The sequence below is a fragment of the Amblyomma mixtum genome, chromosome 2 (assembly GCF_055824585.1).
Source record: "Amblyomma mixtum isolate Tamu chromosome 2, ASM5582458v1, whole genome shotgun sequence".
Taxonomy (NCBI): Eukaryota; Metazoa; Arthropoda; class Arachnida; order Ixodida; family Ixodidae; genus Amblyomma; species Amblyomma mixtum.
In genome coordinates this window covers 134658314-134684952 of record NC_143013.1, presented here as the reverse complement: position 1 = coordinate 134684952, position 26639 = coordinate 134658314, and the positions used below count along the sequence as shown (strand labels likewise).

The 26639-nt window shown below is 46.5% G+C and overlaps 1 long non-coding RNA gene across 2 annotated transcripts in view; it reads left to right on the top strand.

Moving 5' to 3' along the window:
• LOC149360979 (uncharacterized) overlaps positions 1-22082 on the top strand; it is a 53738-nt gene extending 31656 nt beyond the window's left edge. Inside the window, exons 4-5 of one of the 2 annotated variants that reach the window (XR_016288363.1) lie at positions 19155-19349; positions 20952-22082. This is a non-coding gene — a long non-coding RNA (uncharacterized LOC149360979). Of the gene's footprint in view, positions 1-19154; positions 19453-20951 lie in introns of those variants that run through there. The other variant, XR_016288362.1, reaches the window with a different exon arrangement.
• The last annotated feature ends 4557 nt before the right edge of the window (positions 22083-26639 follow it).

The window sequence follows — 26639 nt, the reverse complement described above, 5'->3', positions numbered from 1 at the left end:
CGGGGTTGCCCTCCTGAGAAGCTTGTTGAGATTGCCCGAGTTGCTCTTGGTACCGCTGTGTTGTACACGCTCGTCCAGGTTCCAAATACTGACAGTACCACTTGGGCTCAGGCGAACTCATAGTGAGAAATGGCTAAAAAAGCACAAATGCCGGACTCATCACAGATGCAGTGTTTTCATTTTTTGAATGCGATTCTGGCTAGGGCTTGTGAGGTAGAAGTGTCGTAGTTAAGCACCTTCACATTCACACGGGTGAACGTTCATACAAGTGCGCTTACTGTCGCTGTGGCGAGCTGTCGCTGAAGGAGCTGTTGGTTTGCTGTGCCAAGGCTATCTGTTGTTTGCCTGTGGTAAGCAATCGCCATCAGCTTGTGGGCCGATATCAACAAAGCCTTCAAAATGGCCCCTGCTTCACAGCACTTGTTGTCGTATTCGTATTGCATCAACAACAAGGCTTCATACAATTTGGTGGCCTCGGCTGCTAGCCTCCAAGCACTTCATTCTCAGTGCATTGAGTGCCTCTTGTGAAAAGCCTGCCCTTCCATCTATGCTTTCGAACCACTTCCTTAATGTTCTAGGATGCAGAAAGCGTGTATCAGATACTTTTCTTAATAAGCATAAGCACGAGGAGAATAAAAATGAAGAGTGAGTGCAAAAGCTCTTAGCTTAGGTGTGTAATGTTTTGAGGCATGTTGTCCTGTGTGCTTGGCGAGCTGTCGCTGAAGGAGCTGTTGGTTTGCTGTGCCAAGGCTATCTGTTGTTTGCCTGTGGTAAGCAATCACCATCAGCTCGTGGGCCGATATCAACAAAACCTTCAAAATGGCCCCTGCTTCACAACACTTGTTGTCGTATTCGTATTGCATCAACAATACGAATACAATTCATACAATTTGGTGGCCTCGGCTGCTAGCCTCCAAGCACTTCATTCTCAGTGCATTGAGTGCCTCTTGTGAAAAGCCTGCCCTTCCATCTATGCTTTCAAACCACTTAATTAATGTTCTAGGATGCAGAAAGCGAGTATCAGATACTTTTCTGACATAAGCATAAGCTCGAGGGGAATAAAAATGAAGGGTGATCACAAAAGCTCTCAGCTCAGGTGTGTAACTTTTTGGGGCATGTTGTCATTTGTGCTTGGCGAGCTGTCGCTGAAGGAGCTGTTGGTTTGCTGTGCCAAGGCTATCTGTTGTTTGCCTGTGGTAAGCAATCACCATCAGCTCGTGGGCCGATATCAACAAAACCTTCAAAATGGCCCCTGCTTCACAACACTTGTTGCCGTATTCGTATTGCATCAACAATACGAATACAATTCATACAATTTGGTGGCCTCGGCTGCTAGCCTCCAAGCACTTCATTCTCAGTGCATTGAGTGCCTCTTGTGAAAAGCCTGCCCTTCCATCTATGCTTTCGAACCACTTCCTTAATGTTCTAGGATGCAGAAAGCGTGTATCAGATACTTTTCTTAATAAGCATAAGCACGAGGGGAATAAAAATGAAGAGTGAGTGCAAAAGCTCTTAGCTGAGGTGTGTAATGTTTTGAGGCATGTTGTCCTGTGTGCTTGGCGAGCTGTCGCTGAAGGAGCTGTTGGTTTGCTGTGCCAAGGCTATCTGTTGTTTGCCTGTGGTAAACAATCGCCATCAGCTCGTGCACCGATATCAACAAAACCTTCATAATAGGCCCTGCTCCACTGCACTTGTTATCGTATTCGCATTCAGAACTAGAGGTGGACTGGTTAAGCACCTTCACATCCATAGGAGTGAGAAGCCATACAAGTGCGCTTAGAATAGTAAGGGCTTCGGAGATAAATTCTCTCCGTTGGTGTTTAGAGTTAAAGTGAGGTCGCACCACTTTGCATTCATGCCAGGTGTAATGTTTCGGTAGAGGCAGCCGTCAGTAATATCAATGTAAGCACTATGTACAACGACTGTGGCTTGTTTCAGCATTGCATACAATGCTTGAGAGTAGCCTGTAATGGTGCTGTGCAGTTGATCCTTCAGGTTGAAAATCAAAAAACGAGCCTTTTCCCATTAGAGACCGCACGTTTGGTGTAGTTTGGCAGGTGTCGCAGATGGAGATGTTTGACACTTCCTTCCTGTCCTTGCAGCCAAAATATCCATAGCAACTTTCGCTGAAGTAGTGCGCTTGAAGTGAATTGAACTTTCCTTTCTACAGCTTCCTAAGGAGATGCTTGGTGTCTGGCACAACATCGGTTCCACAGAGAGTGGTAATCAACTTAAGGAGGCCCTCCACTGACGACTACGAGAGTCCTGTATAAGCAACATATGTAAGAATTAGTAAAATGGCTTGAGCTTTGTTCATGCTGTGATTTGGCAGGGTCTCTCAACCACGTCGTGAAATACTCTCTCACATCATCGTCGTGCGTTGCCGATTCGTCTAAGTTCGCAGCCTCATCGTCTTCTCCTCCATCGTGCACATTGAAAGAGGAGGTGCTGCCAGTAGCATTGGGATCATCTGTTTCACTGTCGTCGCCTTCAAATGTATCATCTTCCGAGCAGAGATGGTCGAAGCCAGCGCTCGGCAGCACGCAGTCGGGGGGGTTGCCCTCCTGAGAAGCTTGTTGAGATTGCCAGAGTTGCTCTTGGTACCGCTGTGTTGTACGCGGTCGTCCAGGTTCCAAATACTGACAGTACCACTTGGGTTCTGGCGAACTCATAGTGAGAAATGGCTAAAAAAGCACAAATGCGGGACTCCTCACAGATGCAGTGTTTTCATTTTTTGAATGCGATTCTGGCCAGGGCTTGTGAGGTAGAAGGGTCCTGGTTAAGCACCTTCACATTCACACGGGTGAACGTTCATACAAGTGCGCTTACTGTAGCCAGCGCCTTGGAGACATATTGGCTTGGTCTGTCGCCATCACACCCACATGGCCGAGGAGCTATACAAGTGTACATATTCTGGCCAGGGCTTCAGAGATAGAAGTGGCCTGATTAAGCACCTTCACATGTATGAAGTGCCCTTGCTATAGCCACGATCTTGGAGACATATTGGCTTGGTCTCTTGCCATCACACCCACATAGGCGAAGAGCTAAACGATTGTATGTATTCTGGCCAGGGCATCAGGGATAGAAGTGGCCTGGTTAAGCACCTCCACATCCACACCGGTGAACGTCCATACAAGTGCACTTACTGTCGCTGTGGCGAGCTGTCGCTGAAGGAGCTGTTGGTTTGCTGTGCCAAGGCTATCTATTGTTTGCCTGTGGTAAACACTCACCATCAGCTCGTGCACCAATATAAAAAGAACCTTCAAAATGGCCCCTGCTTCACAGCACTTGTTGGCGTATTCGTATTGCATCAACAAGGCTACATACAATTTGGTGGCCTCGGCTGCTAGCCTCCAAGCACTTCATTCTCAGTGCATTGAGTGCCTCTTGTGAAAAGCCTGCCCTTCCATCTATGCTTTCGAACCACTTCCTTAATGTTCTTGGATGCAGCAAGCTTGTGTCAGATACTTTTCTTTCATAAGCATAAGCTCGAGGGGAATAAAAATGAAGAGTGATCGCAAAAGCTCTCAGCTCACGTGTGTAACTTTTTGGGGCATGTTGTCCTGTGTGCTTGGCGAGCTGTCGCTGAAGGAGCTATTGGTTTGCTGTGCCAAGGCTATCTGTTGTTTGCCTGTGGTAAATAATCACCGTCAGCTCGCGCGCCAATATCAACAAAACTTTCATAATGGCCCCTGCTCCGCTGCACTTGTTGTCGTGTTCGCATTGCATCAGCAACAAGGCTACATACAGTTTGGTGGCCTTGGCTGCTTGCCTCCAAGCACTTCATTCTCAGTGCATTGAGTGCCTCTTCTGAAAAACCTGCCCTTCCATCTATGCTTTCAAAGCACTTCCTTAATGTTTTTGGATGCGGCAGGCATGTATCGAATACTTTGCTGACATAAGCGTAAGCTCGAGGGGAATGAAAATGAAGAGTGATCGCAAAAGCTCTCAGCTCACGTGTGTAACTTTTTGGGGCATGTTGTCATTTGTGCTTGGCGAGCTGTCGCTGAAGGAGCTGTTGGTTTGCTGTGCCAAAGCTATCTATTGTTTGCCTGTGGTAAACAGTTGCCATCAGCTCACGCACCGATATCAACAAAACCTTCATAATAGCCCCTGCTCCGCTGCACTTGTTGTCGTATTCGCATTACATCAACAACAAGGCTACATACAGTTTGGTGGCCTTGGCTGCTAGCCTCCAAGCACTTCATTCTCAGTGCATTGAGTGCCTCTTCTGAAAAGCCTGCCCTTCCATCTATGCTTTCAAACCACTACCTTAATGTTCTTGGATGCAGCAAGCTTGTGTCAGATACTTTTCTTTCATAAGCATAAGCTCGAGGGGAATAAAAATGAAGAGTGAGAGCACAAGCTCTCAGCTCAGGTGGGTAATTTTTTGAGGCATGCTGTCCTGTGTGCTTGGCGAGCTGTCGCTGAAGGAGCTGTTGGTTTGCTTTGCCAAGGCTATCTGTTGTTTGCCTGTGGTAAACAATCGCCATCAGCTCGTGTACCAATATCAACAAAACCTTCATAATAGCCCTTGCTCCACTGCAGTTGTTGTCGTATTCTCATTCAGTAGTAGAAGTGGCCTGGTTAAGCACCTTCACATCCACAGGAGTGAGAAGCCATACAAGTGCGCTTACTGTAAACAGGGCTTCGGAGATAAATTTTGTCCGTTGGTGTTTAGAGTTAAAGTGAGGTTGCACCACTTTGCATTCATGCCAGGTGTAATGTTTCGGTAAAGGCAGCCGTTAGTAATACCTATGTAAGCACTATATATAACGACTGTGGCTTGTTTCAGCATTGCATACAATGCTTGAGAGTAGCCTGTAATGATGCTGTGCAGTTGATCCTTCAGGTTGAAAATCAGAAAAAACGAGCCTTTTCCCATTAGAGACCGCACGTTTGGTGTAGTTTGGCAGGTGTCGCAGGTGGAGATGTTTGACACTTCCTTCCTGTCCTTGCAGCCAAAATATCCATAGCAACTTTCGCTGAAGTAGTGCACTTGAAGTGAATTGAACTTTCCTTTCTACAGCTTCCTAAGGAGATACTTGGTGTCTGGCACAACATCGGTTCCACAGAGAGTGGTAATCAACTTAAGGAGGCCCTCCACTTACGACTACGAGAGTCCTGTATAAGCAACGTATGTAAGAATTAGTAAAATGGCTTGAGCTTTGTTCATACTGTGATTTGGCAGGGTCTCTCAACCACGTCGTGAAATACTCTCACATCATCTTCGTCCGTGGCCGATTCGTCTAAGTTTGCAGCCTCATTGTCTTCTCCTTCATTGTGCACATTGAAAGAGGAGGTGCTGCCAGTACCATCGGGATCATCTGCTTCACTGTCGTCGCCTTCAAATGTATCATCTTCCGAGCAGAGATGGCCGAAGGCAGCGCTCGCCAGCACGCAGTTGTCGGGGTTGTCCTCCTGAGAAGCTTGTTGAGGTTGCCCGAGTTGCTCTTGGTACCGCTGTGTTGTACGGAGTTGTCCAGGTTCCAAATACTGACAGTACCACTTGGGTTCTGGCGAACTCATAGTGAGAAATGGCTAAAAAAGCACCAATGCGGGACTCATCACAGATGCAGTGTTTTCATTTTTTGAATGCGATTCTAGCCAGGGCTTGTGAGGTAGAAGTGTCCTGGTTAAGCACCTTCACATTCACACGGGTGAACGTTCATACAAGTGCGCTTACTGTAGCCAGCGCCTTGGAGACATATTGGCTTGGTCTCTTGCCATCACACCCACATAGGCGAGGAGCTAAACGATTGTATGTATTCTGGCCAGGGTATCAGAGATAGAAGTGGCCTGGTTAAGCACCTCTACATCCACACCGGTGAATGTCCATACAAGTGCACTTACTGTTGCTGTGGCGAGCTGTCGCTGAAGGAGCTGTTGGTTTGCTGTGCCAAGGCTATCTATTGTTTGCCTGTGGTAAATAATCACCGTCAGCTCGTGCACCGATATCAACAAAACCTTCATAATAGCCTCTGCTCCACTGCACTTGTTGTCGTATTCGCATTGCATCAACAACAAGGCTACATACAATTTGGTGGCCTCGGCTGCTAGTCTCCGAGCACTTCATTCTCAGTGCATTGAGTGCCTCTTCTGAAAAGCCTGCCCTTCCATCTGTGCTTTCAAACCACTTCCTTAATGTTCTTGGATGCAGCAAGCTTGTGTCAGGTACTTTTCTTTCATAAGCATAAGCTCGAGGGGAATAAAAATGAAGAGTGAGAGCACAAGCTCTCAGCTCAGGTGGGTAATTTTTTGAGGCATGTTGTCCTGTGTGCTTGGCGAGCTGTCGCTGAAGGAGCTGTTGGTTTACTGTGCCAAGGCTATCTATTGTTTGCCTGTGGTAAACAATCGCCATCAGCTCGTGCACAAAACCTTCATAATAGCCCCTGCTCCACTGCACTTGTTGTCGTATTGGCATTGCATCAACAACAAGGCCTGTCAAAAATTCCATCAGCTTGCCGGTCTGAAGGAACCCGTAATTTGGGCATGATGGTGATGGGCTGATGGTGATGGTCCTGATGGTGATGGTCCTGATTGTGATGGGCCTGATGGTGGTGGTGACGGTCTGATTGTATGCTCAGATCGGTGCTCGGCAGATACTAGGCCTAACTTCATATATGTTCACGAGCACGCACCATTATGTATTGCATGAAAGGTGTATGTCACTGAAAAGCCTACTGTCCCACTATTTCAAGCTTGCTAGGTGGTCAAGAGGGACAGAAGAGCTTTACAATACATCTTTAGCAAACCACCTAATTTATACAAATAATTGATTGACTCTCGATCCTGATGCGAATTAATGAAAATAATGAAAAAAAAACCTCAATCGCAGCATGGTCCTTTTCTTTGCATGTCCCCCAGCTTTTGGGACAGGTGCTATCGGACAGCCGCTTCTGCCGCAGATCGGCTGGCACGTCGCCCATATAGACGCGGAATAGAGCTGCACAGAATCAAATATATGATGCATTAGAACGCAGCTTTATATATAGCTGGATATGTGACAATAGCAAAATTGTGGAGCAAGTAAAATATGGCAACATTTAATTTGCCCTATCAATGTGACAATGAAACAGAAAAGCTGGAACTAGAAGCCACATTTCCAGCATTATACTTCATCTCACAAGTTGTTTGCAGCACTGTGAAGGCTGCAGTTACCTAAGCCAATTTGAACGGCATGCTCTGCAAAACGTACTCTGCACCCTTCTTGCAGCAACTGGTGGCTCCCTGCCTAGGGAGGAAAGAGCGCAGGAGACTCGGCCGACTCCATTTTTAATAATGGTGACAATACTTCGAGGCAGGCCTCCGCAGTGCTCTGTTCGTGCAGATTTTCTCTGCTAATTTAACGGGCGACTGAAACGTTTCCTTATACTTTCAAAACATTAACCAAACCTGACTTTCCAATTACTGCAATAAATGTTTGGAAAGTTGTCACAACACTGCTCAAGTATTCGAGGGACTATTTGTTGCTTGCACTGGCCAATTGAACGAGAGAGTGATACTCTTCGCAGTGCTGCAAAAAACTTGAGATGAAGTATAGATGCATAAATGTTAACAAAATTGGCACTGGTGTTAACAAAATTGGCAATGATTTTTTAAAGGGCCACTGACCAGGGTTTGGACGTTTTTAGAAAACAAGCCCAGTGGTTAGATCAGGCATGGAAGATAGTCCCTCCAAAGCACTAGAGAGGCGCGCACCCCGGAAAAGAGTCAAAAATTCAACGCAAAGCTCTTTCGCTCTTCTCTTCTTGAAAGCGACCTCCTTGAGTTTGAACCCCTGAGTGTGACGTCATGCCCGTAGGCGTTCCATCAGTTTGTCGGCGAGGGGTGGGTGTAACCGAACGCCCCGCGTTCTCTCCTTGTTTGCGGTCCCGGTTCTTCATCCCGCATTTCGTTTTCTTTTTCCGCTCGCATACATTGCCGCTGTTGTGGTATTCCAAAGCGCCATAGAAAAACAGAAAAGACACAAACTCACAGGAGAAATAGGCACAAAGACGCGTCTGGAGGCTTGTTTTCTAAGAAAAGCCGGCGGTATCCGCGGGCCCGCGCTTCGTTCGCGCGCCCCTCTGGTCATAAAACGGAGGGGTGTCTTCCGGAAACAAACATACATGCATGAAAAGTACGAAGGGACGACACGAAACTCCACCCCTCTCGCTAACATCGGAGGAAAGGCTTGCGAGAGAGAAGGACCTCGGAGGAAAAGACGAAGGAAAGGAAGACGCATTGGCACTTTGATTTCCCCGGCTTTAACTCCGCATAACTCCGGTATTAATGCGTCTATCTGCGTTCACAAAATGGCCTTAGCTACTGCAACACATCACAGGCCCTATGAAAGGGTTTCTTAGTGGCCCTACAATGTACAGATTTGCAACTTTAACAGAAACTATTTCACCTGAACAAGACAATCAGCGTGCAAATAACCTTTATTCTAATATGAAGCCTACATATTTCAGTTCAGCTCATTTGAAGGCAAGGGTGCCTGCCTGCCTGCAATGTCTGCTTGGCACAGCGCCGCATCCAAGCCAGGTAGCAATAAGGCAAAATTAGGCTGACGATAACAGTAACACAGCATGCCTCACAAAAGGGTTTGCTTATTAGGGCCACTATTGCCAGCCACTGCGGTGGTCGATGGTGTTGAACGAGGCAGCGCTGTGAAAATGATACACATTGAATGCACATTCACACACCACAGAGCAAATTTAACTAAGGCCCTTAAAAGAGGAAGTACGTGTTCTGTGCTACGTCTCTACATCTTTCACATCTGCAAAATGAAACTTACAAAGGCTATCAGCCGAGCCAAAAGGTAAGAACTTATGGAGCTGAGCTACTCTGCAAGTGTAACACAGCACATATTGCAAGCATCTGTGTTCATATAAATGGCTCGAGCCACTGCAACTCATTACAGCCCTTGTGAAAGGGCTTCCTGGTGGTAGAGGATTTGCATGGCGACGTCGGACAGTCCCTTTACCAGTCGTTTTTGAGCGCTTGCAACTAGAATGTTCCCATCACTGGGCCAATTCTTGCCGCAAAAGTGAAGAAGTTTGCTTTCCTTGAATTGCTTGTTTGTTTTATGAGGTTTAACGTCCCAAAGTGACTCAGGCTATGAGAAACGCCTGTAGTGGAGGGCTCTGGAAATTTCGACCACCTGGGGTTCTTTAACGTGCACTGACATCGCACAGCACACGGGCCCCAGCATTTCGCCTCCATCGAAATGCAGCCACCACGACTGGGATCAATCCTGTGTCTTTTGGGTCAGCAGCAGAGCGCCGTAACCGCTGAGCCACCGGGCGGCCTTACATGCCGGAATAGCTGATGGGAAAATAGACCACTAGGGAATGTCAGAGCACGCTTCTGGACCTCCTGACATGAAGGTGACCTTAAGCGGTGCAGTTTGTGTACAGTGTGTGGTACGAGGTGAGGCAGGCCACACTAAACAACTGTTCAAGAAAAGCAGGCTTTGTGCTCCATAACTGCACTGTCTCGGAAGAGACAGATGACTTGCTCCCCAAAGCTGCCGAAGTGGGTTGTGATGTGTGAGTGGCGCAATGGTGTAATGTGGTCTGCCGTTACTAATGAGTGTGGCACTAATGATTGTACAGGTGTGTGTAAGGCTGCTGCCGCATATCCTATTGGAGTTTGCATGTGATGCACACGGGGCGAGGACTGGCACACTTGAAATTTTATCTGTCTCACCTATGCAAATGAATTACTCGTGAACAGCTTACGCTCTGCTTAGATGTCAATGCAGAGCAAAACTAGAACCCCTAAGTCTCTCAAGTCTCTTAGAAAGCAATAATAAACAAAGGAGGCAGTCCAGAAAATTCAGAGGATTGAATTAAAGGAAAGCAATGTATATGGGTTTTAACACATGAACAATGTGTTGGGTGAGCTGATAATGGTTGCAGGCTCTAGCAAACAAAGTGAAGACAACACAAAAACAAGCCAGTAGCCTCTCCTCTCTTGTGTTAGTGTTTTCATATTTTGCGGCCTCGCAACAGTGGCTCAGTGGTTAAGGCACTCGGCTGCTCAGCTGAGGGACACAGGTTCAGCTCTAGCTGCACCGGCCACGTTTTGATGGAGGCGAAACACAAGGCACCCATGTACTGTGTGGTCTCAATGCACGTTAAAGAACCCCAGAGATCTGAATTAATCCAGAGCCCTTCCACTACAGCATCCCCCATAGCCCGTGTTGCATTGGGACATTAAACCCCATACACCAAACCACATTTTGCGCTAAGTCGTGCATATAGTACCAAGTAGTTGCATATAGTAGCAGGTTTATAAGATTCGCCATTGTAAAGGCAGTTGAATTGAGATGCTGTTAGCTACAGGTGGGCTTAGCCTTGCTGTTTCTGCCAGCAATTGCTCCACAGTAGCGACACCTACAATAAATAAATCACATAATCCGGCAATGAACTCACAAACAAATAATAGTCACTCCTGTAGTCACCATGTGGGGACTAGGTTTATGTCCAGTAAGTTCTTTAAAAGAAGACGTGAAGCCTCCTTTCTACAGAATTGGTCCCCACGCGGGAAAACAATGTCCTGAAGGGGGGTCCTGCCTTCTTGAGAGAACAGGTACTCGTGACTGATTTCTACCGCCTGGGGTGCCTTCACATGCACTGAGGGCGCACAACACGAGTGTTTTTTGCATTTGGCTGAGTGTTTGGCTGGGACTTGTCCTCCACTTTGTGCTCAGCTGCAAAGCATGCCCACCACTGTGCCACCCCATTAGCTGAATGAAGTAACCAAAGTAACAGGTGCACTTTAAAAGAGCTCACTTGCCTCTGTTTTCCTGTATGCGCAGTTGTGGCACTGCGTTGACCTGCACGTCCATACTCGATGCGCAGATAAGTCTGCTTTCTGAAATGTTCGACATAACAGGTCGCATTAGATGGAACAAAACAAAAAACTAAAACTTCACACTACATTATCATCCTCAGCGAAGATTATTTTACCAATAGTTAAAGCTCTGCCCAAGTATCGCTCTTCTCTCACCCCAAAGTAAATACGTGCCACTGCTGCCATATCTTTTTCACAACCTGTTTTCAAGTGCAGGCAAACCCTAGACCTTCCGACTGTTGTGACCACAATTATTTTTAAGATTCTGATTCCGAGTGCTCTTAAAGGGACACTCAGGACAACTCTAGCAATTTTTTTTTCTTAGCAAAATTCGATAGTTGGGTACTTCGTGGCTTAGTTGTCGCTTGTGCGAAAGATGCATTTATTGCTGAGAGATTTGTATCCGAAGTTGAAATACTTTTTCCCGCCGCTCCGATTCAAACGGGCGGCTCTCTTGTGACGAAACAGAGAAACAGTGACGTAAACGCCGACTCCGTGATTGCTGGCGCAGTGGGGTGCGGTCTAGCAGCCGAAATAAAAGCTACCGCCGGCTGGGCGCTTAAAGCAGGCGACACATGTACGAAGTCTCCTGCAGCGCTGCGTGCAAACTGTCGCAAGCGGTTCACCATCGCACAGCAAGCAGGGACACATGGAGCTGCAGCGACAAACGCGTCGCTCGGCTCATCCTAAGCCCACAGCTGGTATCGCACTGCCACCCCGAAGGAGTGTCCGACAGCTGCCGAGGTGTACCCCACGTTCGCATTAGTAAACACAAAACAGCCTTGTTATCAGAAAGACTGCTTGCTATACTCGAGCAGCGGCAAAGCACGTCTGCGCAAGTACCGAGCTTTCAGTAACGGCATCGATCGTGGGCGCACCGGGCGACGAACTGAGCTGTTTCTTGGCTGCCGTAGTCGTCACTGCCTATACCGTGTTTTGCATCGAAGATACAGCGGACAGCGCTGTAATAAAAGTATACTAGTCTCGTCATCGCTTTGATATGATCCACCTCTCACAATAACAATGATATGTACGATTTCCATGACACCAGCGCAGGAAGCAGCAGACGCCAGGCGAGGCGCCCCGAGCAGCAGCAGCAAAGCGTTTGTGGGAAGAAATATGCATGTATCGCCGCTACCACTGCTATAGGCAACCAAGTATTGGTCAACGATCCTCAAAAATGCTCTATTTTTGCCAGTCCTCTGCATCAGGCTTTGTTATGCCCGCGAATAAACAATTTTAGCCCCTTTTTCTGACGCCGGCGTGCGGCATCCAGGCTTCCAAGATGGCCAACACGCCGGCCCCAGCAGTGCACCTATACGTCATCGTGACGTTACAGCTCTCAGCGCTCACATTGGCTGCTGCCGCTTGTCGTTGCGACGAGGGGCTGCGGCGGGTTGTTGACATCTAGCCTGTTGGACGCAGGCGGCGAGCTGGGATCGGATGTTGTGACGATGTCCGTTACCAATCCTGATAACGCAACCCTGTCAAAGAATTCCGGCCTGCACTTCAGCGGCCTCAGCCCCACAGAGCGTGCGATGCTTTGGGGGGCAGAGGCGGCTGCTTTCCGTGAAGAGCTGAAGCTTACCGAAACTGAACTGGCCGCCTGTGGCGCCGCCAAGTAGTTTTTTTTTTTACTTCCAACACACTGGTTGTATTTTCTCCGTCTTCCTTCCGTGATAAAAGTTCACTAGCGGCTATGAAGCAAAACTTACTTCAGTTTTCACACGTGTAACCTTCACGCCCATTTGTCAGCCTCAGAGACGCGTGGTGTTTCTCTATTTTGTCATGCGCCTTATACTGCGAGTTTGGCCTGTGGCGGCGACACCTGTATTTTAGTTCTTGCTCATTTCAACCTTACAAGAGCTTTGTTGTCAGTATGAATGGCGTTTTTGTAATCAGGAGCGGGTATTCTGTCGATACAAGCCAACTTCAATTTCTCCTCAGTGTCCCTTTAAAGCCTGCCATTATCTGCTTGCCTGCTCTCTTCTTGCCCCCATCTGTATGTGACCAGATTATGCACTCACCAGATGAAAATATTTTCAGTAGCAGGCTTTTCTGCAGGTCCGCGTTTAGTGCGCGAAGTTCTTTTACCTCCGCTTTAAGTGGCTCGCAGCCCCCTTCCCTGCATGTGCAGGTGCAGTGGGGAACAGCATGGGCAGAATCTTTTTCTGCCAGCTTTCCTTTCAGGTCTTCTATCTCCTGCCTCAATGCCTGGAGTTCCTGAAGTGCAGGACATTTGCAAGCAGCTTCCACCTCTCCTGCCTGGTCCTGCATTTCCTGCAGGAGGTCCAGCTCATGTTTCCGCTGCACCTCCTTGCGCAGCTTTTTAGCTGGTGGCGTTACCTGCAATTCAAAATTTAGCAAGGCCAACCAAAACTTCAAAATGCCACAGCAACGTATTCACAGTTTTCTACACTTGGCTTCTTGAAAGCATAATCAAAATGACTATATACCCTCAGCACCCATTGTGAACAAGCTGCAATCCCATCTCATCCTTCGTGCTCCCATACAGTGAAGCTGAAATAGAGCTTACTAGCCCAAAAAAATCTAAAACACCAAGCATGACGCTACACCTACCAATAGCAGCAGGTGCATGCCACTTCCTTTGCTTATGTCTCTGCAAAGCTATAAGTAGAGCTAGCCATTATGCTCTTAACCTCTTATCACATAGCCTATCATGTGTGTCACAGCATTCTACTTCTTTCAAGTAGTCACGAACAATATAAGAAGTCTGCATTATTTTCCAGGGGATGGTTGCCAGACAGCACACTGTGCTGAGACGTTGGCGCCGAGGTCTGGCATTGACAGACCCCTGTGTCTCCATGCGTAGCCTCCTAATGCCACCATTCCAGCTCCAGCAAAATGGATAGACGAGACACTGGTGCAACGCAAGACCAGTGTTGCCGCGTAGTGGTTTTGCCTTAAGATTTAAAACAAATAATTCGTAATGAACAAGCCGCAGTCACAACACCTTTTCTTTGTCCTTTGTGCTGCGTTTCACGCTAGCAGGCACTAGTGGCTTCCTGCGCCGCTTCTCGGAGTAACTTTTCATCTCCTCTCCTGTTTCTGAAATTGCAGAGAACAGGACAAGATGACCAAACAAAGCAGTGCTTCTACAGTGCTTTTTTTTTTTGACAGTTGTGGCGAGAGGTATATTTTGCAGCATTCTTTATCAGGGCTCACCGGGTGAGCCAGCATGGTGTGCAGTGCTCTGCGGTGGTGGCTGAGCGTGGCGTCAAGAACAACGGCAAAGGGCGCCCACCAGAGGTTAGACCTACTGTCACCTAGTGTAGAGACTCATGGCTAGCATGGCATCGTTCAGGCCAGGCAAGTATGTAACCACTGAGGCATGCCAGCCAATTACTGGTCGTTCCAAACCTGGAACAGCTTTCAGAATACTTGTGCGCATGCTGACACTCACCAATTTCCAGGAAGTGAAGAGACACAGTAACATGCCATAGAAGCTACTGCCTAACTCCCACTGTTCAAACTTAAAATTTCTGAAAACCTAGAGGAAACAGAAACATATGTACCCAGTGCACCTTGTATACCCATGGAATACAAAAATACACCTGTCGAGAAAGTGTGTGAGCGTACACACATGGTGGCAGCAAGTACGGAGCTGCACCTATGACTGGTAGCTTTAAATGTGCTCCAAGACCCTTTCATCCCATCGTGCTGCGATAGACAAAACAGACATCTCTGTAACGTTTTTCAACTTAGATGCTGTCCTGAACAGTTTTCCCTAACCACTGCATAACTTTTCAACCTCATTCATATGCACTTGACGAGCGGTGACTGAGAGCCACATGCCTCTGTGACCTCAGCAGGCCAGTGTAGGTCTCGGTTGGCTGGTTCAGTATGCTTGCTGGGATTGCTCTCCGGTTTCTCGGTGTGCAGCGGGGCGCCTAAAAACTGCCCCAGCAGGGTGCACTTCCGATCAAAAGTGGCCAGTGCAAACTGGTGTTGCTGATAAAGGATGAAAGTGCACACCAAGGCACACCCCTATGGAGGATCAAGAATGCTACTACACTCATTTAGACCGTGATTTATCATCCTTACAAAGGCAGCTGAAAGCATCACATGCCATGCTTTTGATACTACAGTAATGTATATCCCACAAAATCACTCTGAAGATTACTTTAGCAGCACCGATATACATAGCTTGCATGTGACGTCATGTCAGCGCACTCACTGCTGCGGCAACCATGCTTATGAACCACTGGGCTGCCGCGCATGCATAGATGCAGACAAAAGGCCGCATTCCGTCCTGACATGAGTTCCTTTCTGCTTTTTGCGTAGAAATACCTCCAATTTTGACTGTGCAAACCTTTCACGAGGGTTACATATCGCAGCTATTCATATCAGTGACTGCTTGGTGCAAGAAAAATGTTTGTCCGCATGAGAAGTTGACCACCCATGATGCATCAGTAACAGAAAAGATCTTGGTGTTAGGCTGTTCCTCAAAGTGACATGGTAGCATTGTGAAGTACCTTACTGTGCCCCATGAATGAAAGCGTACAAATCGCTATAACTGCATGTTAACTTCGCTGTTACTATGGTGAACTTGTCAGTAACCCAGCTCATAGAGGATGTTCGAAGGGCTCTCACTTGCGCAATGTTTTTTTTTTTTTATGCTCTCAGCCAGCTAACTTATCTCGAGCTGTTAATGTAGCATTGCTGTTAGTGCTCATCCCTTTCTAGCTTTCTGGATGCTAAAATGAAGTTCACACAAATACTGATATCTTCAGTAATCATCATTCAGGCAGCAAGACAGACGCATGGCAGGATCACTACCCTTGGCACACAAGCCTCGACATGCTCTTTCAGGAGCTTAATTCACTGGTTTTCACTCTCTCGTTATTCACTGTGCGCTAGTGGCGTGCAGAACCTTTATGCTTGCCACTGTACTTACAAAGTAGAGGCGAGCAACGGTGCCTCTTACGGGTAGTTCAATGGGTGGCCGTCACTCCAACACACACAATCGTGCTACACAGCAAAGGTTCCCTTGTTTCACCATCATGACACTGTTGACAGTTGACTAGAAATTCACGATTCTCGCGGTCGCAGTTGGCACTTCTAATGTGCACATTCTCCCACTCAGACTGGTGCTGTGGGATCCTCCGCTTTCAGCAGAACATTGTGTTGGTTAAGTGTCTTTTCCCAGCGATCACTGTGCTTGGTGGAACCTAGTATCTTGCACACAGCTGTACTCAAATGAGGCAGCATGCAAGTTGTGCCGGCTGGTGGTTCATAAGCATATATATAAAAGACCTTTCTGCAGTTCACATTTTTCCACACCTTGCTACGCTTGAAAATGAATAGCTTAAGAATGGAATACATTACAGGGAAGCATAGTTAACTGATGCAATCGTTTAATGCGCGTACTGGAAAGACCTAATAAATGGTATACGCGGCACCTGGTGAGCAGTGGCAGTTCAGAAGGGCAGTTCAGTAATTTCACTGCCAATAACAGTGACATGAACTGTGCTGCAATATATTTCATGCTTATTGGGAGATTTTTTTGCCCTTCATGCATGACTACTCTTTGCAATTTAACAATTAGAGTCTGCATTTCAGCTACGAGATTAATCTGAAGGAAGCGTTTCACTATCACACACGACTAATGCAGTCGAAGTTTATGGCGCAGGCCTGTCTAGAGGGCCTCAAAACGCGGGTGCTGCATTGCAGGGGCAGTTCTGGAGCTTGAACACAGCGAGAGACATCCAGACGACAACCGAAGTACACTGCTCCAGCCTAACAAGGCAGCTCACTTCTGCACACGAGCCTGAACTCCAAGTGTGCCTGACTCGAAACCCCGAAATCGTACAGGCGGCAAGGTCAACAGAAACACAAGCCCATCATTATCCGCGGACTGCACACTTGTGCAAAAACAAAGGAATACATGCGCAGTGGCAACTGCTATGAAATGCACTCCGAACCGCACTGCACACCTGCCGTAACACGTTTACGCACATAAAGAACTGGTAGTGAATTGCAAAACGCTAGCACAAACCATTTACCGGTGAGATGAAGGATTTTTGCGTCGTAATAACCACCTTGGGTGGCATCGTCGCCGCACCAGTAGGCCTGGTATACCTTTCCAGGCTCGAAATCCGCGACATTCTTAGGCGCGAAATGTTCGATGTCGCCGTGCTGAATGGTCGCGACTGTCAGGTCACACACATATTCCACAAGGACGAACATTTCTGAAGTCACGCTTCGGTCCCACGCACTTTTCAAGAAAAATTAATGCCCGCCTACACTCGCACTACGATAACTCGCACCAACGCACTCTAAGGAGAGCGAGTGAAGGCATAGGGCGAGCATGGCGAGCTGTTGTGCGCAAACCACGCGTGCCGGCACATCTCATTGGCGCTAGCATCGCTAGCGCTATTTCATTAGCATCGCTAGCGTATTTAAACAGACAGAAATATGCCTTTTGTTTTTGATACAAAAATTAAAACGCAGCGGGGGCTTCGTCTGGAGGGGAATGATCACACACTAGTTGGCCTGTATGTCTTTGCATCCGTTTGGAATTACTGTTGCAGGGCCCGACGGTGTGTCCATCAACATTTGTCACTGATTTATTTGCGAGTTTTATTTCACTTATCATTACATGCGGACAGCATCCTAGAACTTCGAGTAGCACGGACATTCAAACTCCTTTCCTCATTACAGCTTTTTGACGCCTGTTTGACAGGCTAGCCTTGTCACGTTTGCTGTACGAATAGCAGGTAGCAGTTACCTTGTTTATCGTACAGCTATCCTAAAACTGCCTAAAGATGCAACATGGTCGTTTGCTTATTAAACTGCAAGGAAAGGAGGGTGGTCACTTAGTAACAAAATTTGTCCCAGTAGACAAGAAAAAAAAACAGGCCCATCTTGTCCTTTCCTCTTTTTTTGCATGGACACTTATTGTACTACGTTGTAATAGCAGTGTTGAGGCCCTAATTATTTCAGAGCAGAAACTAACATGTCTTACATACGCTATTCGATCGTATCAAGCACAAACGTCTGAAATGCATGGCGAACCGCTCTGTCGATCTAGTGTTCTAGAGATCGTGCAATGCGTCACAGTTTGCAATGAGGTCATGGAATCACACGAAGATGTGTCCAGTGCAGATGCTCTTGCATGCAGTCCACGCCTTAATTGACTACGCATAAATTGCTGATATATGCTCCACGAAAGCAAGTTTAATTCTCTATATCGACCCTGCCTGCCTGTATAATCTAGTGCGCCATTGGCACGTACGCTCTCCCGGTGCATTACACACCTAGGCGCGCTATGGGGTACCCGATCGACGGTGTCCAAGCTACACACACATATATATTGGTTATAGAAAGCACCGTGATAGAAGTATCCGGATTAATTTCGAGTACGTTGCACTGCACGACATTTATCGAACGGTACACATATGGCCCGCGCCTTTTAGTGTATCTCGTCTCCGCGCTGAGAAACAAGCAAACGCCCTGCGCATGTGCCGGAGGTGCGAGGGGCACGCAGACTAGTCCGCCACCTGACAATCAGCAATTGCGCTCTCCCTGGCCTTAAGACCGAAGTTTTTCATCAGTGACGAATGGACATGTGCCGTCGTCGCCGAATACGCGCCTCTTGGAATGCTAGGATCGAATAATAGGAGCTCAATACAAAGCCCGCAGAACTACCGGTTGCGATGCCAGCCGGGCCCGTAGGGTTCTTCCAGCAGCACAATGCAGCACGTACGGCTGTCGCTTTGCTCTGGAAAAAGTTCTGAGGGTTTGAGGGAGACCGGCGGCGACCGGATCAGCACGCGCCCGGGGTGGCCACAGATGCTTCGAGCAATATGCATCAATATGAATGGCTTCTAATAAAGGACGCGATGCAATCAATCAATCTCACTGAAACGTGGCCCGCTGGGGTGGACCTTTTATCCCGTGTCCTCGCGGTGAGCATCTGACGCCATGGCCACTGAGCCATATCGCGCCAGGTGAATACATGTATTAAAATGATAGTATATGTTTTCGTACAGGACGTTCACACATTAGATTGTTGGAAGCTAGGGCGCACTGTGCGGCGCATTCGTTGTTTGCTGCTCAGAGATATAATCGTTTGACATATGTGTGACCCACCCAAATATAATGCAGCCATGCACGGCCTCCGTGGTTCTTGCATTTCTCGTCTCGGTATATGCCACGAGCTGTGGAGCTGTGGTAGGCTAGTCTAGCCACCCTAGCTGTGGACCAGCTCGCGTCTACTGCACAGCCAAATCCATATCCTTGTCCACTCACACGTTCTGGATTTCCTTTTCTCTTTCTCTGGATAGTGAGACTTCACCTAAGATAAAAGCGCGCAAAACGCTAGCTTCAAGGGCTGGCTGGTGGCTTCAACTGATATCGCGATGTCAGGAAAGCCACGACAGCGCTACAGGCGTTACCTCGAGCAGGGAACCAGCGTTCAAGTTCCTAGGCAAACTGTGTCCAATGTAAACAAGAGAGCCAGGACTTCAGCTATTGTTCAGGTAGGTGCACATGTGGTGCAATCAAGTGCTTATGCAAGGACTCCGGAATGAAGGGAGGGGAAAGAGGGGAAGGGGGCGTTCTCCCCCCTTCCTTCCTCCCAACATTTTTCCACAGGCCCCTGTTGTATCTCCAATTGTGAGCCTGGTCAGGCCTCTGACAAATGCTTACATTCCAGGGCTTATTAATATAAAAGCCGAGCTTGTTGGCTTCATTGACCACTGGATCATAAAACTTTCATTTGAGTGGCCTAAAGAAAATGTACCATTTTAACATGGTTGATCACTCTTTGTGTGGATCTTAAGCTGCCTATTTGAATGTAGGTTTTATATGCATTAACAAATAAGTCTCTGAACAGTGCGAAATGAATATATGCAGGGTCAAATGTATAAATATCTAAATAAAACAAATAATCAAATAAAACAAACGAGGTCTTGCCCCTCACTCAAAAAATAGTTCTGGAGTCCCTGCACTTATGAGTTTTCAGCAAGAAGTTTGCATCATTTGCACTCATTTGCATCACTGCAATTTACTCATTCGGCCATGAGTGCGCATGGAAAAGTGGTTTCCTAGGGAATGTGTACTGAAGCGGCATACACTTGTGCCAAATCAACATCACCAGCTTGCTTGCGGTCACAAGGTGTTCAAACTCACTTCGCCGGCACATTTGATACAGGCAGTTGAGTACCTGTGAACAAATGTTGAGAAAATATTATGTAAAGGTACGTTCATGTACTCAATATTCATTTCACATTGCATGTCTGGTAATAGTTAACAGGTGCAGAGTAGTATGGTACCAAATGGGAGGCAGTAAACAATGACAGAAATTTGAGCATCTCTGCCATTTGGCTACTCCCTGTTCCATGACTCATAGACCACATTGTTACAATTGCGTTGGTCCACTGACATTTCAGTGTTTCCAGTTTACTGTATCCTAGTAGTAACTGAAGCATTTTATCAGTATGTTTGTCCTTTTGGCTTTCTTGATAGACTTCAGAATCATTTCTTTCTCACCACTTGAATGATTACACGTAATTCTGTGACTGCAGCTGACGGCTTTTTTTTTCATGTTTTCCTGATCTCTTTTCTTGCACTCTTCTGCCTTTCTTTCTTCGAGTGCATTCCCTATGGACAGCACCATTTTCAAGTTGTATACAGCTGGCTAAAATCTCATGTTCCTCATAAGGAGCATGTATTGTTATTGTCAGCATGGCTTCACATACTTTAACCATTGGGAACTTTCTTTATTGGGCAAAATGCAGTTGGTCAAGGATAAAAAGTTGGATAATCTATGCACGCACAAATTCAAATTGTTCATATTGTAACGTGGCAGCCAGATATTTGTGAGATATATGTCTAGAAAGTAAACAGTACAAAAATGTAAAAACAGCCTGCATGGCTGTGTAATGCTGCTATTCAGCACAATCCAAAGGTAACCACATTTCTTCATTTTCCCACATATTTTCTGCATTATTCAAGCCCTCGTTTAGGCTGCCAATCAACTTCTGAATGCCATGGCCATAAAATTAACACTCTGCCAGCCCTGTAAACCTCCTCATACCTTGTGTGTCACTGTGTTGTATCAGTGAACCATTTTCCTGCAGGATGTTTCTTCACATAATGGAACAAGTGAAACTCACTGGTCGCCTCACCCATGCTACACAGGGAATGCTCCAAAGCACTTGAATATTACCAAACGCGAGGAGAGGGTATGCATGCTGTAGACCCTGGCACTGTTGAAGCAACTGTAGGCACACTGTCATCAGTCCCCTTCATTATGATTGGAATACCACAGCCATTCTAAATTTTTGTGGTTTATAGCGGCACTACTTTTGTCTTGAGGCATGAAGTTTACAGACACAGTGCCAATTTGTCCCGGAAGACTGTGACCATCAGCTGCGTGGGATGGAACTCTTGAATACAGGTTCTTTTTGGGGAAAACACGTGCTGCACTGTTTTTTATTTGGATATAAGTGAGTGGTGGAAAACCATTTTCTTGCCCGGCCTACATTGAGTCCAGTGATTGGTCTCAGTATTGTGCAGAAAATCAATAATGGCACATGGCCTCATACTCTTTTTTTGTTTGCCTGAGCATCCAGTCTCCTTTCCCATTAATGATTGCACTATTTCGCTACATTATGTCTCTTCATAACATCACTGCAAACACAAGCATGTCTGTAATGCCCGGCAGTCTTTTTCTTCATCTGTACTAAAAGCCTACTATGGATTGCACCTAGCAATTGGTGGGAGTCTGGATCAGTCCAAACAATTGTAGTAGCTGCCGCTTATATGAACTGTTTAATAAGGCCAGTTTTTCACTTGAAAGTGTGCAGTGCAAATAATGTAAGTGACCACTTTGTTCGGCCCATAGGCTATATAACATGAAATCCACTGATTGCATTTATATGATACAAGAATATTATACACCTTACCTTGCATCCTCATAAGCTGATTATGCTTTCTCCTTGTTTTGTCGTGTGTTTGAGATGTTTGCTGTTTTATTTAATTATAATGAATGCATTGTACTTTTCATCATAATTTGCTCACATATGCATTTTCAATTCTAACATGCTCATTTTCCCATTTATTACTTCCCGATCTGCTTTGATGTTGTGATCCAAAATGTGTAATAAATCATATTTGTGAGTATGGAAAACTCAAAACTGTCTACAGAAGCAAAACTGTATTACTGCTGTGAATGTATACCCTGGAGCTATATACACATATGCAATTAACTGAAATATGCTAGGGCAATTAAATGCGCCTTAAATGGTGTCCAGCTGATGGTGCCGGCCGGTTGTTATGACGCGCTGGTAATCCCTATTCCCTGCTATAGTACATACATGTGACACATACATGCGAAGAACTAGAAATTAAGTGCAGGGGCCGGATTATTTACAAATCCAGCGCCATGGCAATTTGTGGTCGATGGAGCTAGGGCCTCCTTTGAGGGGCATTTGTTGCTGTGATCTTGAGTTACATCTCACTAGATGACTGTCACATGGCATGCAATTTTAATCTTTTCGTCAACGCGCCTTCGGGCGTCATTCACGATTAGCTCAATCTGTATGGCTGCATGTCGTACTCGCCTCGAAGCGCCTTCGATGCGCTCGCAAGTTTAAGGGTCTCGCCGCACATTATGCGAGCCCGGAATCGCCTGCGCCGTCGCCGTAATGCGCATTACGGCGCAGACGATTCCGGATGGTGCAGACAATTCCGGGCTCGCATAATGTGCGGCGAGACCCTTACACTTGTGAGCGCATCGAAGGCGCTTCGAGGTGAGTACAACATGCAGCCATGAATAAAGGAATCCGCCAAAACCGGGTTTCCGTCAAAGGGCGGTTTCATTTGCTGCATGCAAAACGCAGGCGTATGCTTCAGCTGAAGCGAACGATTACCTGGGCTTGCATGACACGCGCGGTCGAGCAAGGTATATCACCATTGCACTTACCACGAGACAACAGTTACCGCAGTGTCCAAGGCGCACAGTTTTATTGCAGGCGAGCGAGCAGACGAAACGAATTAGATCGAAAACCCGCTGCAATTACCGAGAGTGCAAAATGTGCTCCATCACGACTGGTTCCGTTCGTATGCAGCACAGATGCCCTATCGGAAGCTCGTTCATTCTTAATGAGCGCTAGAAACAAACGTCCGTGATCGTGCAAGTTATGTGCGTAATATATAGAACGCTTACCAATTGCGATTGTATAGCTGCGTGCGCGCACATATGCATCCAGCTGGCTTGCTTTCTGCCATTTGTGAGCAGTCGTGCTGGTACTACAACAAGATATATGCTATACAGACTGGTATTCGTGCAATTAATCTTCGATGCTAGCAGTATTATTTTCGTGCCTAAAGCAACACAGCCTGCAGACGGAGCCCAAAGAGGGCCGTCAGAAAGGCTCCATCAGACAGAGCAGCTGCACTCAGATTCCTGCAGGACCGCCAGAGTCGCGCCGGTTCAGCCAGGGCTGCCAATGAAGATTCCTTCAGCACGTTCAGTGTCATGCCAGATTTCTGCAGGACCGTCAGAGTGGCGCCGATACAGTCAGGGCTGCCAATGAAGATTCCTTCAGCACGTTCAGGGCCGCACCGGTACCGTCAGAGCTGCCAATGCAGACTCCCTCAGGACAGTCAGAATAACGCATGTGCATGTAGAGGTGCATTCAAGAAATCTTGAATGACAGTCAAGAATCCTTGATGGAACTTTGAAGGATTTTTTGACCGGGAGGCTTCATACAATTTGGTGGCCTCGGCTGCTAGCCTCCAAGCACTTCATTCTCAGTGCATTGAGTGCCTCTTGTGAAAAGCCTGCCCTTCCATCTATGCTTTCGAACCACTTCCTTAATGTTCTTGGATGCAGCAAGCTTGTGTCAGATACTTTTCTTACATAAGCATAAGCTCAAGGGGAATAAAAATGAAGAGTGAGTGCAAAAGCTCTCAGCTCAGGTGGGTAACTTTTTGGGGCATGTTGTCCTGTGTGCTTGGCGAGCTGTCGCTGAAGGAGCTGTTGGTTTGCAGTGCCAAGGCTATCTAACACTGCTGCCTGTTCTTTTAGCAAAATATTTTGTCTTGTTAACGCTTTCAGGACACATTTCATTTCTGCATTCTGTTTTTTAAGGCGCCTCCTTGACTGCTGAAGCCTTTTTATCTCCCTTCTTGACTTATGTTGCTGAGCAGCAAGTTTTGCTGCACGGGCTCGCAAGAATGCCTTCTCCGGGGTGTCAACCTATAATGTAGAACCGAACACAATGATTCGATTCTTATCTCCACTGTGATATGCTCAAATTCAGAACAGTTCGCAGATGTTACTTTGACTTTGTCAACATCTGTATGAAGCTATGTGAATTCACAAATTCTATGGAAACTATTTTATCTTAGGGTGCCAGATCCTGTCTCGAGGGTTCCTGATCCTGTGTTGAGTAAATTATGACTAGCTGGTCTGCTTGAAATAGAAATTCATGCATTGCATAAGGCATAGATATTAATATATACTGTTAAACAATTATTTCTGCAGAATCAAATTTTCTATAATCATGCGCTTCTTAAGGTGCTATTGCAGTTTACCAATGTCCCTCAAGAGAAAAGTGTACAACAGCTGTATCTTACCGGTACTCACCTATGGGGCAGAAACGTGGAGGCTAACAAAGAGGGTTCAGCTTAAGTTAAGGACAATGCAGCGAGCCACGGAAATAAAAATGATAGGTGTAACGTTAAGAGATCGGAAGTGGGCGGAGTGGGTGAGTGAACAAACACAGCTTAATGACATTCCAGTTGAAAGCAAGAGGTAGAAATGGGTTTGGGCAGGGCATGTAATGCGAAGGCAAGACAACCACTGGTCGTGAAGGGTAACGGATTGGATTCCAAGAGAAGGCAAGCGTAGCAGGGGACGGCAGAAAGTTAGGTGGGCGGATGAGATTAAGAAATTTGCGGGGATACGATGGCCGCAACTGGCGAAGGACAGGGTTAATTGGAGAGACATGGGAGAGGCTTTTGCCCTGCAGTGGGCGTAGTCAGCCTGATGGTGGTGATGATTGCCTAGTGTTGTTTAATGACAGCATTTCCAACAATCGTTAACACCGACATGGCAGCATGCACATGCAGTGCATTTGTAGTATTTGCTTAACGTTGCTTGCTTACTTCATTTTTGTGTGGCCACTGAAGCTGGCATGGACAACGCAGGCGGCTGCTCCTGTGTGTACAGTTGCTCACAATTAACCCTGGGGCTAAGCACGGTGAAATTAATCTTGGTCATCATGGAATTTGTATTCAGTTTTAGCATTATATCACCTCATTTGGTATACTACTATCTGATTCATGCCATTTGGCTTGCAAATTGAGACGGGTGGTTGTCCATGGTAATACAAAGCTGCAAGGACCCTGGCAGTATTTAAACAAATGAAATTGCTGATTGCGTAAACTGTCTGGTAATAAAAGGCTGGTGAAAGCTATATTCAGAGATTGATATCTCTATGCCAACGAGAAAAGAGCAACACAACATGAGCACAATTTTGTGTTAAATTGAATATAGTTCACTGTACATGTAGGCTGGCCTAAGGCTCGGGAGAGGAACAGCTAAGAAATACATGTCAACAGTGTCACTGATTCAAGCGCGTTTCACTCACAACTTCAGTGTGGATTCACTGTGGTTGATTTAAAACAATTTTTTTTAAAATTCAGATCACAAAATTTAAAAAAAATTAAGTCATCCTAGCCCTACACAAAATGAACAACTGTTTGATTTCATAGCATTAGTTACTGAGCTGACAAAGCTGGGCTAGTTGCTAAATCATTTGCTAAAACATGGTCATTATATTTAAGATGATGTGGTGATGGTACCGGAATATTTAATTTAAATTTTAATGTCAGTATGTTCACAGTGAATCATTTTTAGAACTGGGGCTTTGAACAAAAGTGACAAAAATAATGCATATTAAAGGTATAATAGCTTCCCGTGAAACTGAGGACATATCCATATTTAGCACATTTGTGGGACATGCATATTTTGTTGTATGCTAGATGTTTTTGGGCTGTACTTAGCAGTTCTTTAGTTTTTGTTGTTCAGTCGACCGTCATCGTGAGAATGCGGCCCACCTCCGAGAATGCAACCCACAGAGGTGGGTCGCAACGATGAACTTTTCCTTCAGAGAACTTTCGCTTCAAAGAGGCATTGCTCTCATCATTGCATCTCCTATTGGCAGTGCTTGTTGTTGAATATACAGGTTTTCCACTGGAATGCATGAGTGATTTTTCTGAGCCTGTGGTTTTGCACCCTTGCCTTGCTCATGGGCTCTGAAATGGGACCACAAACTGCCGATCTTGGCTGAGACAACTCATGGTCCTCTTTCGAGCTGCTGGGCCTTTGCTGTGCTGGTGGAAATGATTCTTCCATGGAGAAACTGAAGAAGAGAAGAAATCATTGATCATGATGTGCGAGTATGCATACACCGTTTCATTGCTGTCACAGTTAAACTGTGAGGGATCCTGCTACGTGCGGGTGTGTGTTCGTGACCACCGGCTGGCTTGGAGAAGCAAGGGGGCTCCAGAAGGAAGGAAAAAACCTTGTCTAATACTTTAGAGCTAGAAAACGCGACAAAGCATAGGGAATCAAACACTGCAAACATTCACAACACTCGAGGAAAGAAGCACAGAAATATGCCTGCACCTGAATCTTCAGACACTGCTCTGGTTCCAGTCCTCCTGCAGAGGAGGGACTTCTGCTGTGCTTACTGACAGGAGCCTACAGGCGACGTTTTCTGCGTGGGGCCACTTGGTTCTACAACTGTGATCAT